Source organism: Ruditapes philippinarum, unplaced genomic scaffold (genome assembly GCF_026571515.1).
Source record: "Ruditapes philippinarum isolate M1 unplaced genomic scaffold, ASM2657151v2 ctg4175_1_1_1_1, whole genome shotgun sequence".
Taxonomy (NCBI): domain Eukaryota; kingdom Metazoa; phylum Mollusca; class Bivalvia; order Venerida; family Veneridae; genus Ruditapes; species Ruditapes philippinarum.
The window spans coordinates 157587-171031 of NW_026853197.1; the positions used below are offsets into that span (position 1 = coordinate 157587).

General features: G+C 30.6%; 2 long non-coding RNA genes across 2 annotated transcripts; both read right to left on the reverse strand.

Moving 5' to 3' along the window:
• Positions 1-207: 207 nt before the first annotated feature.
• LOC132736050 (uncharacterized) lies at positions 208-8283 on the reverse strand. The gene is made up of 5 exons (XR_009626531.1): positions 7719-8283; positions 7420-7500; positions 4333-4394; positions 620-709; positions 208-265 (listed from the first exon to the last, which is right to left on the reverse strand). It is a non-coding gene; the product is annotated as an uncharacterized LOC132736050 (long non-coding RNA).
• A 1180-nt stretch (positions 8284-9463) lies between these two features.
• LOC132736051 (uncharacterized) lies at positions 9464-12917 on the reverse strand. Its single transcript, XR_009626532.1, has 3 exons — positions 12669-12917; positions 12088-12278; positions 9464-11732 (listed from the first exon to the last, which is right to left on the reverse strand). It is a non-coding gene; the product is annotated as an uncharacterized LOC132736051 (long non-coding RNA).
• Between the last annotated feature and the right edge of the window lie 528 nt (positions 12918-13445).

Below are 13445 nucleotides of genomic sequence, written 5' to 3' on the forward strand. Positions count from 1 at the left end.
TGCTTTTATCATGGCTTGGGACATGCTAGTTACTAGAACTAGGCAGCATTGGAAGAAGTGTAGTTTTATAGTTAGTCGTCCAATCACAAACACCCTGTTTTCACTTCAATATACTGGATGGTTTAAGTCCACACAAAATCGCTACACTTCTCCCCCATCCAGACAGTTTTTATTGTAAATGTCACTTTAGTGTCCATACACGTGTAATTCCGGAATAAAATGTTTAACATCGATTATATTTTTCTTCCGCCATGAAGAATCAGTCCTGTGAATATAAAAACAGATTCATATCATTCAAAGTAAAATACAATTATTTACTGAGAAAAAATATTTATTTCCTTAGATAAACGTTTTGAGTTTAAACATACAATGTAATTACTTTAGCTCGATTGCGAGACAAGTGCTTGCATGTTATATTAATCACTTTCGTGTCCGCTTCCTGGCACTAACCAGTACAGGACGAGGTGTCATATGAGGAATCATGATCGCGACCCGACTCGGGCCCGAATCTATAATTGTTGGCTTGAGAGGAAGACATCTCAACCAGTAGACCACGGAATTACATAAATTATTAATTAATAATGAAAATGACCAACAGTTATCTATAATATAAATTTACCTGCATAGTTTGATTCTTGCTATCGTTTGTGTGGATATTCTTTAATGCTCAAATTAGCAAGCAGTATCACCCGTGAATTCCTGTTGTGCTCTGTTGGGATAATTAAATTTCATAATTAGCTTTTAGATAATACCAATTGCATATGTAATGACATGGATTTTCATCGATGTTTTGATTCCTAACTACAGTTAAGATGTATATTAAATTTATGTCAAAATCCAAGCACTTGTATAATATTTGAACAAAGTTCATTCATACGTATTGGAGAAGCCTACAATCTTTTCAGCAGTAAAAAATACAAATATTTTTGTTGATTATGCCCCTTTCTAGTCATTCCGAGAATTCTTATTGCATCTCATTAAACTTCTGTTTTTCATACATTTATCTTACAAACTTCCAGCAGTATATTTCTGTGAGATTAATGTATTTGAAGGTCACATTAAGCCTTAAATGAGAGTAATGATTTTTTTTTTTGGGAAAGGGCAAAAATGTTTTTTTTATTTCTTTTACAAAAGGGAAAGCTATTTTTCCGCCAAAAAAGTTAAAAAAGTGTCCCTCCATAAGTTATAAAAGGGGTTTTTAGGGGGGATGGCCAATGAGTAAATCTTTTTTTACTAAAAAAAAAAAACTTTTTTTAAAAAAAAAAAGGGTACTATTTTTAAGGGGTTTAAATTTCCTTTGAAATTTTTAAATGGGCCCTTTTCTGATTTTCTAAGGGGGAGGGGATTTCAATAATCATCACAACAGCAAATTTTTTAAAGGGTTTTGGGTTTTAAAAAAAAATAAAAAACCCGGTTGACCCAATTAAAAATTTAAAAATACTTTTATTTTTCCTTAAAACTTGGAGGGCAAAGAAAAAGTGAAAAATTTTTAAAAAAATTGGTTTTGTCCCCAATGTTAGAACAAAGAAATAATTTTTTTCAAAAATTTCCCCTTTTCATCTCATAAAAAAATTCCTTTTTTTAAAAAAATGAGTTTGAAACAAAAAATAAAATTTTTTTTGTTTTTTAATTTTATTAATGCAATTTTGTGAATTTAAAACCAAATCAAAATTTTTTTTTTTTAATTTTTTACCTTTAAATCTTAAATTTAAATTAAATTTAAAAATTAATTTTTGGGAATTAATTGGTAAAATTTTTTTTAATCAATTACAAATTGGGGAAATTTTTTAGGAAATTTTATTTCACTTATAATTTTTTTGACAAATTTTAACAAAAAAAGTTCATTAAAATAGAGTATGCAAAGGTTTTTGTTGTTTTTTTTTCCTTTTTTTTCCCGTCAAACAGTTTTATTTCGTTTTTTCATTATTAATTCTTCCCAGTCTTTTATTGAAAAAGGGTTTTAAAAAAATTATTTATCAAAGATATTAAAAAAAATTTTTAAAATTTTTTTTTCTTGGGTTTAGAATTTTTCATGTTGTTACAAAAAGGTTTAAAAAAGGTAAACCTTTTAATTAAAATTTAAAAAACGTTTTTATGCCTTATCCCTTTCGGACCCTTTTTTCTTTTAAATATGTTCATTGAATTTATTTTCGTTAAATTTGGAACTAATGTAAAAAACCTGGAAAATTTAAGTTTTAAAATAAAATTTTTTTAAAAAACCCACTATGCATTTTCTCCAAAAAATGGAAAACAAAATTCCAGTCTTACAAAAACTGCCCCTTTTCAGAGGTGTTAAAGCTGCAGCCAAAAACAACTTTTTGGGGTAAAAATAGGCCCGGGGGCCCCTCGAAAAAAGAATCGTGACCGTTTTGATTTTTAAAATTCCCCGGTTTTCTTTTTAGTCTTTTTTAAATTTCTTTTAAGCGTAATAAAATTTTAAACAAAGTCCAAAAATTATTATCTCTACTCTTGGACATTAAACCAATTTTGGAAAAAGTAGGCATAAATATTTTTTTTAATGTATAATTTTAATAACTGAAAAAGGGTAATTATTGTTTTAAATTGTAAGGGAAAACCTTTTACTCCCCAAATTTTAATAATTTATACAAATTAAATTTGTTGCAAGGGAAAATTTTTGTTCAAAACTTTCCCCCCTCAATTTAAAAAAATTGAAATCTGGGTTTTTTGGGTCAAAAAAATCTTTTTTGGGCATATTTCCATACTGTAAAAACCCCACGGGGTGAAACCCAATCTGCATTTCCATTTTCTAATACATGTTAAAATTTTACGTTCACTCGTTTTTTATTTAAAGCAAAACATAGCAAAGACGACCCGCACCGGGGGCAAAAAAATCGGGAAAAAGGAATTTTTTATTTTTTTGTTTTGTTTTTTTCATTTTACCCCTTTTTCTCAAAAGTAAATTTCAATATATGGCTGGTAGGGTTTCCCAAACCCCTTTTTTTCTGGGAAATTAAAACCCGTTTAAAATTGACTTTTCGGTTTTTGGCCCCCTTAAAAATACCCAAAAGGAAATATAAAGAGCAAATTTTTTCAACCGCTAAAAAATAAAAATTTTCAAAGACCCTTTATAATTTTTTTTATTTGGATGAGAGGAAAATTTGTTTAAACATATCAATTAAGGGAAATAAAATTATACAATTTTAAAAAAAATATAATGGCAATTTTTAAAAATACCATTTTGTTTATAATTTTGCGAAAAATAAACCCCTGACAACCCCGGGATTCCGGAAATTTGCAAAAGGAAAAATAAATTTAGGAGACGGGTTTTTAATTTGAAACCAAGGGAAATTTTAAAAGTATTTTAAAAAGGGAAATTTTCAGGGAAATTACTGGGTTAAAACAATTGGTTTTTAAAATAAAATGTTTTGTAACATTGGAAATACATTTTTAAAATGATTTTTTACATGATTTGAACTACATGTAATACCTGGAAGATTTTTTAGTGGAAAATATTTTCTAACAATACACCATATCCATCTCTCTCAACAATGAAACTACTTCCAGTTTTACAAATCTGCCGGTACAGAGGTGTAGAAAGCTGCCCCAAACACGAAACCTTCTTGCGAGTAAATAAGTGCCGGTCCTCTCGAAGGAATCATGACCAGTCTTGATCAACTTCCATGGTGTCTGCCAAGTCCTTGATTTTCCTTGAAGCTGCATAATAAAAAACCAAGTGAATGTAATGATATTTTTCTTCTGTAGGAAGGGCAAATATGTTTTTGATTATGCTTTTGTAATGGGGATGCTTATCACCCGACAAATATAGTATTAAAATGTATTATCCCATAAGTTACAAAAGGCAGTTCAGGTATATGGCCAATTTGTAACTCTTTTTTGATACTAAAAAAAATAAAAACTTTTAAAACTAAAAAGGGTACTATTTTTAAGACTAAATGGCCCTTTGAATTTCTTAAATGCTTTTTTCTGGGTGTCTAATTGGGGAATAATACAATAATCATAATCATCACAACAGCGATATTTTCATGTTTGGCTTTTAAAAAGTTAAAAACGGCCAACCAATAATATTTTAAAGTACTTTGATTATGCTTAAAAGCTTGGAGTCAAGAGAAAAAGTGAAATATTAAAGAAATATTGGTATGTCACAACTGTTAGAACATTTCTTTTCATTCTTCATAAAGATCTTTTTAATAAAAATGAGTTGAAACTACATATCTATTTTTGTTTTATTAATCTGTATTCATGCGTTGTGTAAATGAAATCAACTCTTGTCAAGTTAGTAAGACGCAATAAGCTTCATCACAGAAAAGATTTTGCTTAAGAATACAATATTAGAATATCATATAAACTGACCTCTTTAATCTCGGGAAATCTTTACTGACACATCATATCCAATTCCTTGACCATGCCCAGATCTACAAATAGTAACGTTTTCTAGAAAAAATACTCTGATAAAGTGTTGATAAAGCATCCCAGATTGTTAAGTATAACCAATTCTTAAAAGAACAACAAAGCTTTAACCCTCAGCTTGATTATCCCTTAAACGAATTAAATATTTTTGTCAACCTTTACTAAATTCACATTAACAATTAATTTGGTATTTAAGTGGTAAAATTCTTTTTAATCAAATTACAATTGTTAGATTTGTTAGGGCTTTTATTCATTTATATTTTATGACAATTCAACATCAAAAGTCATACATACGAGTATACAGGATGTTGTTTCTTTTTCCCTCCCGTTTGCACAGTTATTAATTCGTTTCTGCCATGAAGTCACATCTCCAGCTCCTTATATGAAAAAGTTAATAAATATATTATGCAATGATCATAAAAGAGAATAAATCTTTATTTCTTTAAGATATTAGATTTTACATGTTGTTACATAGGTTTATAAAGGTAATCTTGAAGTAATTAAAAAAATCGTTTATCATAGCCTTATCATTTCGGACCAATTTACTTAAAATATGTTCATGAATCATTTTCGTGATTTGAACTACATGTAATACCTGGAAGATTTAAGTGGAAAATATTTTCTAACAATACACCATATCCATCTCTCTCAACAATGAAACAACTTCCAGTCTTACAAATCTGCCGGTACAGAGGTGTAGAAAGCTGCCCCAAACACGAAACCTTCTTGCGAGTAAATAAGTGCCGGTCCTCTCGAAAGAATCGTGACCAGTCTTGATCAACTTCCACGGTGTCTGCCAAGTCCTTGATTTTCCTTGAAGCTGAATAATAAAAAAGCAAAGTCCAAAAACTTATTATCTCCTACTCTTGGACATTAAACTATTTGTGAATATGTAGGACAAAATATTTGTTAAATGTATAATTAATAACTGAAAAGGCCTATTATTGTGAATTGTAGAAAACTATACTCCAATCTCATAATAATTTGATAACATTAATTTGTTGCAAGTAAATTTTCGTTCAAACTTTTACCTCAATCAGTAATGAAATCTGTTCTTTGGATCAAAAAAATCTTCTTTTGACATATGCCACTACTAGTAAGCAACCTCATGGGATGAATCCAACCATCTGCATTCTCATATCTCAATACATGTCATAACATTCTACGTACAATACGTTTGCATTTAAAGCAAAAATAGCATGACGACCCGCATGGTCAGAACATCGGAACGGAAGATATTATGACGCAAATTTGTCAACCGCAGTATAAATAGAAATACATGACACTGATAATATTTTATTTGGATGAGTTTGTTTGTTTGTTTTGGGTTTTACGTCACATCGACACATTATAGGTCATATCGCGACGTTCCAGCTTTACTGGTGGAGGAAGACCTCAGGTGCCCTTCCGTGCATTATTTCAGGCACGAACGGGCACCTGAGTAGAACCACCGACGTTCCGTAAGCTAGTTATGTGGATGAGAGAAATTTGATTGAAACATATCAATAAGTAACATAAGTTATACAATTTAACAAATAATAGACAATACAAGTACCATATGTTTATAATTAAGCGAAAAATAATCGGTGACAACGCGTAGCCAGGAAATCGCAAAGGAAAATATTAGGAGACGGGTTGGACAATTTGAAACCAGAATTGTAAAAGTATTAAAGGACACATACAGTAATTTATTGGATAGAAGAAATTGGTATTAAAATATACATGTTTGTAACATTGGAAATACATTTTTAAAATGATTTTTACATGATTTGAACTACATGTAATACCTGGAAGATTTTTAGTGGAAAATATTTTCTAACAATACACCATATCCATCTCTCTCAACAATGAAACTACTTCCAGTTTTACAAATCTGCCGGTACAGAGGTGTAGAAAGCTGCCCCAAACGCGAAACCTTCTTGCGAGTAAATAAGTGCCGGTCCTCTCGAAAGAATCGTGATTAGTCTTGATCAACTTCCACGGCGTCTGCCAAGTCCTTGATTATCCTTGAATCTGCATAATAAAAAAATCAAATGAATGTAATGTTTTTTTCTTCTGTGGGAAGGACAAATATGTTTTTGATTATGCTTTTGTAATGGGGATGCTTATCACCCGACAAATATAGTATTAAAAAGTGTCATCCCATAAGTTACAAAAGGCAGTTCAGGTATATGGCCAATTTGTAACTCTTTTTTGATACTAAAAAAACTAAAAACTTTTAAAACTAAAAAGGGTACTATTTTTAAGACTTAATGGGCCTTTGAATTTCTTAAATGCCATTTTCTGGGTGTCTAATGGGGGAATAATACAATAATCATAATCACAACAGCGATATTTTCATGTTTGGCTTTTAAAAGTTAAAAACGGCCAACCAATAATAATTTAAAGTACTTTGATTATGCTTTGAAGCTTGGAGTCAAGAGAAAAAGTGAAATATTAAAGAAATATTGGTATGTCACAACTGGTAGACAAAGACTGAATTACATAACTTTTCATTCTTCATGAAGATCTTTTTAATAAAAATGAGTTGAAACTACATATTTATTTTGTTTTATAAATCTGTATAAATGCGTTGTGTAAATGAAATCAACTCTTGTCAAGTAAGTAAGACGCAATAAGGTTCATCACAGAAAAGATTTTGCTTAAGATTAAATATTAAAAAAATCATATAAACTGACCTCTTTAATCTCGGGTAATCTTTACTGACACATCATATCCAATTCTTTGACCATGCCCAGATCTACAAATAGTAACATTTCTACAAAAAATACTCTGATAAAGTGTTGATACAGCATCCCAGATTGTTAAGTATAACCAATTCTTAAAGAACAACAAAAATTTAACCCTCAGCTTCATTATCCCTTAAACGATTTTTTTTCATCTTTACTTAATCTTAAATTAATTCACATTAACAATTAATTTGGTAATTAATTGGTAAGATTCTTTTTAATCAAATTACAATTGTAAGATTTGTTAGTGCTTTTATTCATTTATATTTTATGACAATTCAACACAGAAAGTCATACATACAAGTACGCAGGCTGTTGTTTCTTTTCCTCCCGTCAACACAGTTATTAATTCGTTTCTGCCATGAAGTCACATCTCCAGCTCCTTATATGAAAACGGTTTAAAAATATATTATGCAATGATCATAAAAGAGAATAAATCTTTATTTCTTTAAGATATTAGATTTTACATGTTGTTACATAGGTTAATAAAGGTAATCTTGAAGTAATTAAAAAATCGTTTATCATAGTCTCATCATTTCGGACCAATTTACTTAAAATATGCTCATTAATCATTTTCGCGATTTGAACTACATGTAATACCTGGAAGATTTAAGTGGAAAATATTTTCTAACAATACACCATATCCATCTTTCTCAACAATGAAACAACTTCCAGTCTTACAAATCTGCCGGTACAGAGGTGTAGAAAGCTGCCCCAAACACGAAACCTTCTTGCGAGTAAATAAGTGCCGGTCCTCTCGAAAGAATCGTGACCAGTCTTGATCAACTTCCACGGTGTCTGCCAAGTCCTTGATTATCCTTGAAGCTGAATAATAAAAAAGCAAAGTCCAAAAACTAATTATCTCGTACTCTTGGACATTAAACTATTTGTGACTATGTAGGACAAAATATTTATGTTTAAATTATAATTAATAACTGCAAAAGCCTTTATTGTGAATTGTAGAAAACTATACTTCAATCTCATAATAATTTGATAACATTCATTTGTTGCAAGTAAATTTTCGTTAAAACTTTTACCTCAATCCGTAATGAAATCTGTTCTTTGGATCAAAAACATCTTCTTTTGACATATGCCACTACAAGTAAGCAACCTCATGAGTGAATCCAACTATCTGCATTCTCATATCTCAATACAGGTCATAACATTCTACGTACAATACGTTTGCATTTAAAGCAAAAATAGCATGACGACCCGAATGGTCAGAACATCGAAACAGAATAGATTTTAATTATCACACAATATGTTTACAGTTAAGCGAAAAACAACCGACGGCCCGCGTGGCCATGACATCGCAACTGATATTATTATATCACATATTTGATAACTGGAAAACAGCAAAATATAAATAGGGGACACAAATAACTTTTTCTGATGGAAGTAATTTTGATTTAAACATATAGATTAGTAGCATACGAAATGCATTTTTACAAATAGCCGATCAGATAAAATAATTACAACACACGTACAATACGACCCGAATGGTCAGAACATCGGAACGGAAGATATTATGACGCAAATTTGTCAACCGCAGTATAAATAGAAATACATGACACTGATAATATTTTATTTGGATGAGAGAAATTTTATTGAAACATATCAATAAGTAACATAAGTTATACAATTTAACAAACATAAGGCAATACAAGTACCATATGTTTATAATTAAGCGAAAAATAATCGGTGACAACGCGTAGCCAGGACATCGCAAAGGAAAATATTAGGAGACAGGTTGGACAATTTGAAACCAGAATTGTAAAAGTATTAAAGGACACATACAGTAATTTATTGGACAGGAGAAAATGTAATTAAAATATATACATGTTAGTAAACATTAGAAGTACTTTTTTAAAACAAATTTTAATTGCAACACAGTATGTTTAGTTTACCGTAAAATGACCGACGGCCGCGTGGCCAGGACATCGCAACTGATATCATTGTGACAAATATTTGACAACTGGATAACAGCAAAATAGAAATAGGGCACACAAATAACTTTTTGAATGAAGTAATTTTGATTTTTTAAACATATAAATTAGTAGCAATAGAGATTCATTTCAACAAATATCCGACCATATAAAATAATAACGACCCGCATGGTCAGAACATCAGAACGGAAAATCTTATAACACATATTTGTCACCCGCAGTATAAAAAGAAATACATGACACTGATAATATTTTATTTGGATGAGAGAAATTTAATTGAAACCTATCAATTAGTTACATAAATTATACAATGTAACAAATATTAGACAAAACAAGTACCATATGTTTATATTTTAGCGAACAATAACCGGTGACAACGCGTAGCGAGGAAATCGCAAAGGAAAATATTTGGGGACAGGTTGGACAATTCGAAACCAGAATTGTAAAAGTATTAATGGACACATAAAGTAATTTATTGGATAGAAGAAATTGTAATTAAAATATACTTGTTAGTAACATTGGAAATACATTTTTAAAACATATTTTAATTGAAATACAGTTTAGAGAAAAATGACCGACGGCCCGCGTGGCCAGGACATCGCAGCTGATATTATTGTCACACATATTTGACAACTGGATAACAGCAAAATAGAAATAGGGGACACAAATAACTTTTTTGAATAAAGTAATTTTGATTTTTTAAACGTATGAATTAGTAGCATTTGAATTGCATTTTAACAAATATCCGACCATATAAAATAATTACGACCCGCATGGTCAGAACATCAGAACGGAAAATATTATGACACATTTTTGTCACCCGCATTTTAAATAGAAATACATGACACTGATAATATTTTATTTGGATGAGAGAAATTTGATTGAAACATCTCAATTAGTAACATAAGTTATACAATGTAACAAATATTAGACAAAACAAGTACCATATGTTTATATTTTAGCGAAAAATAACCGGTGACAACGCGTAGCCAGGAAATCACAAAGGAAAATATTTGGGGACAGGTTGGAGAATTTGAAACCAGAATTGTAAAAGCATTAAAGGACATATGCAGTAATTTACTGGATAGTAAAGGACATATACAGTAATTTACTGGATAGAAGAAATTGTAATTAAAATATACATGTTAGTAACAGTGGAAATACATTTTTAAAACATATTTTAATTATAACACAATATGTTTATTTTAGCGAAAAACGACCGACGGCCCGCGTGGCCAGGACATCGCAGCTGATATCATTGTGACACATATTTGACAACTGGATAACAGCAAAATAGAAATAGGGGTCACAAATAACTTTTTTGAATGATGTAATTTTGATTTTTTAAACATATAAATTAGTAGCATTAGAAATACATTTTAACAAAAATCCGATCATATAAAATAAATATAACACACGTACAATATGTTTGGATTTACAGCAAAAATAGCATGACGACCCGCATGGTCAGAACATCGGAACAGAAAATATTATGACACAAATTTGTCAACCGCAATATTTAAAGAAATACAGGCCACGAATAATATTTTATTTGGATGAGAGAAATTTGATTGAAACATATCAATTAGTAACATAAGAAATACAATATAACAAACATTAGGCAATAAAAGTACCAAATGTTAACATTTTAGCGAAAAATAACCGATGACAACGCGTAGCCAGGAAATCGCAAAGGAAAATATTAGGACACAGGTTGGACTATTTGAAACCAGAATTGCAATAGAATTAAAGGACACATAAATAATTTATTGGATGGCAGAAATTGTAATTAAACTAAACATGTTAGTAACAATGGAAATATTTTTTTAAAACAAATCAAATATGAGAAAAAAGATTTTAATAACAACACAATATATTTATAGTTTAGCGAAAAATTACCGACGGCCCGCGTGGCCAGGACATCGCAACTGATATTATTATGGCACATATTTGACAATGGGAAAACAGCAAAATAGAATTAGGTGCCCAAAATAACATTTTTTCATGAAAGAAAACATTTACATTAGTAGCAATAAAAATGCATTAAAAAAATATCCGACCATATAAAATAATTACGAAACACATACAATCCGTTTGCATTTAAAGCAAAAATAGCATGACGACCCGCATGACGACATAAGAAGTCAGGACAACGCATCCGAAAATATTATACAGCATGTTAAACAATTTAAAACCAGAATTATAAAAGAATTAAAGAACACATAAAGTAATTTATTGGATGGAAGTAATTGTAAATAACATACTCATGTTAGTAACATTGGAAATACTTTTTAAACAAATATTAAACAACAGGTTTTAATTACAACAAAAGTAAAAATTGTTTATAATTAGCGAAAAATAACCAACTGAAATTATTATGACTTAATTTGACAATTGGAAAACAGCAAAATAAATTATAACGACAACAAAAGTACAATATCTTAACATTAAAAGTAAAAATGCACTGTGAACCGCGTGGCCAGGACATCGGAAAAGAAAATAGTCCAATACACCAGAACTATCGAAGAATCGAAACCAGTCTTGATCAACTTTCTTGGTGTCTGCAGTCTTGATCAACTTTCTTGGTGTCTGCTAAGTCCTTTATTGCTCCAGAAGTCACAGCTATTATGTCACATGGCAACTCTCCAGCTTTTTTGCATATATGTCCCTAAGTGCAAAAATATAGACAAAGGCCGGTGACAATTACTTTAAAATGTAAATATATACTTTATCTAAACAAACTTTTTAAACTCAACATATTACAATTAATTTGTTGGTTTTTAATTCATATGGCGACAATCCAGCTCTTTGGTACATGAAGATATGCTTCTAAATGCAATGTTTCAGGCAAGTGGTTGTACCAGAGTAGACCTATTAAACTTCCATCTGCTAGCTTAATAGACAAAGTATATTTGACAATTCCTATCATCAGTAAAATATACCTGATTGAAATTATAACTCATTTATTGAAAAATCCTTTCGAATATATATTACTTATTGAAATATTCAATGAAATAAAATACCTTATTTCTCCTACGATACTGGCCTGTCTCAATAATAACAATGCCATTCACATAATACACAACTTGCCAATGCTCCATCATGTAACTCCCCAACACAAACTTTTACCAATGTTACACAGCCATCCATATTTCGACATTATCCACCATCACAACGTTGGACACTAATCTAGCATTCATTGCCCACTGGTTTACTGAAAGGTAATTAGGGATAACAGAACAACATTCAAATTGCAAAATGTGAATATATACTATAAATAGATATTTTGAAAAAATTAACTAGTTACAATTTATCTCTATTTCTTTTTAAGTCATATTGCGACATTCAAGCAAATTGGTCAATGAAAAATTCACGTTATATGCATTGTTTTCAACAAGTGAAGGTAGTTAAATAAAACAAACGAACTGTCTCAAAGTAGCTTGTAAGTCAAACTACAATTAACAAAGCTATAGGAATGTCTACTTCCAAGCAAATGTCTAGCCCATTATACAAAATGAAAATAGCAGTTAATTATAACGACATATTTATTTGATATGACAGGGATTTCTAACCCTCTTTTATGAACATAACAATGACTCATTACCTTTAATGAGAACTATTCGTGACATCCAAGGGCAAGTTTTACCAAACAATACACCGTGTCCATCTCTCTCCACACTGAAACAACTTCCAATCTTACAAATCTGCCGGCACAGAGGTGTAGAAAGCTGTCCCAAACACGACTGCTTCTTGCGAGTATATCAGCACCGGGACTCTCGAAGAATCGATACCAGTCTTGATCAACTTTCACAGTGTCTGCCAAGTCCTTCATTGCTCCAGTAGTCACAGCTCCAGTGCCTATTGCAAGTCTCCAGCTTTATTTGCAGATGTGTCCCTAAGAACAATATATGTTATAGACAAAGGCCGGTGACAATTATCTCAAAATGTAAATATTTACTTTTCTCAATCAACATATTTCAATTAATTTGTTGGTTTTTGAGTCATATGGCGACACTCTAGCTCTTTTGGTACATGAAGATGTGCATCTAAGTGCAATATTTCAGGCAAGGGGTTGTACTTGAGTAGAACCATTAAACGTCCATCTGCCAGCTAACAAGACAACCAATTTTTGACAATTCCTATCATCTGTAAAATATACCTTGTCATTGATATTATCATTTATTTATAGAATAAACCATTTCAATATATTTTTACTTATTGAAATATTAAATAACATAACAACTTTATTTCTTCCTGGATGCTAGCCTGTTTCCAGAATACAATTTACCAATGCTCCATCATGCAACTTCCCAAAACAAACTTTTTACCAATGTTACACAACCATCCACATTTCGATATTATCCACCATCACAACGTTGTA